Source organism: Pteropus vampyrus, unplaced genomic scaffold, assembly GCF_000151845.1.
Source record: "Pteropus vampyrus isolate Shadow unplaced genomic scaffold, Pvam_2.0 Scaffold638, whole genome shotgun sequence".
In the NCBI taxonomy this organism is placed as follows: domain Eukaryota; kingdom Metazoa; phylum Chordata; class Mammalia; order Chiroptera; family Pteropodidae; genus Pteropus; species Pteropus vampyrus.
In genome coordinates, this window is record NW_011889419.1 from 153,836 (window position 1) to 155,485 (window position 1,650).

Below are 1,650 nucleotides of genomic sequence, written 5' to 3' on the forward strand. Positions count from 1 at the left end.
AGAAGTTATGGTTAGAAGAGGTTTCTAGAGGCAGGGTTAGAAGCCTTTCACTTTTCTAGTGCTGCTTTTCTTAGCCGACATCTTTTTAAGGTAATGGCTAAGATATCTCACTTTCTCTCTTTGGTAGTTTCTGGTGATTTTTTAATTGTGATTTTTGTTTGCATTTGTTAAATATCAGAAAAAAACAAATTCTGTGATATGGCTCCATTCTTTTAACTTTTCTCCAAATTTTTGCTTTTGTTAACATAAGCCATGGATGCCTGTTTCATAAAGTGAAAAAAGAATATATAGTACCAATATGGTTTTATATGTAGAATGTGCCAAATTATGAGTTATAGCAACCAACTGGGAATAGACTACTCTACCAAGGATAAGATAGACTCAAGGTAACAACTTAAATTTGAATAGGTGGCAGAAGGAGCTCAACTTCAATGGAATTAAGGACATTTTGAAAATCTGAGTACTTACAAATAGTTTAATAATATCCTAATGCATTGTAGAACTCTGGCTAATGTTTGGGGTACAAGTGAAACATCATCTGGCTCCATATTACCACATACAAAGTATGTGGTAATAATGTTGAGTGGAATGATGCTTCTTAAGCATGTAAGGAACAAAGTGTATTGAACTAATCATGAGATAATTTCCAGAACCATAGAAAATATTGACAGATATATAATGTTTTTAATAAAAGGCCTTTTATGTAAAGCCATTGCTACTTTGAATATCTGGGTTTCTTTGGTGACTAAGAAAGAGATCAGTGATGACTTTGCATTTATTCCAAATTCACTGAGCTAACTATTAATTGATAGAGTGATGTACTTAAACAGCCACATCTGAGTCATTAACTTCTCCCAAATTCACATTTATACCAAAATCTATGATGAAGTGGAAAACAATGCTATATAGTGTTTAAAAATATAGACTTTAGTTCAAATCTCAGATTTTCAACCTTCTAGCAGAGTTATCTAAGGCTTACTTTTCTCAACTCTAAAATATGGATAATAATAGTATCTATCTTATAAGATGGTTTTGAGCATTAAATGAGATAATAGGTATAAAATAGTTAAAAAGTCATTACTTATCAAGTGTCTAATAAATGCTATCCATTATAACAGGATGATAATGGCAAACAACATCTTTTTCAAGAAACAGGGACTTAGCTAATAAAATAAGTATTAAACTGATTGGTTTAATATAACTAGGACTGTAAAAATGTTGGCCATTCTACTTGAAATTTCTCTGCAGCAAGACAAGCTTATTTCCATTTCTCTTATGACTAATTGTATACTTGGATAGCCAGATCAGTGAAGGGTTATCCATACTTCAGGTAAAGCCAATCAGAACACTTGGCTGTGGATTATTAAGACTAGGGCTACCATCAACTCCATATGCCCCAGATATCTCTGAGCATGCTGAGATAAGGAATAAGATTACTTGGTGTAAGTCAAAGTTTAAGAAAACTAGCCAGGGCTTCACCCAGCCTTTATAATATAATCATTTAGAAGTAAATTTCAGAAGGAATGTATCACCTTCTTAATGAGCTTGTACAAGAAAGAAAGAAAGAAAGAAAGAAAGAAAGAAAGAAAGAAAGAAAGAAAGAAAGAAAGAAAGAAAGAAAGAAAGAAAGAAAGAAAGAAAGAAGGAAGG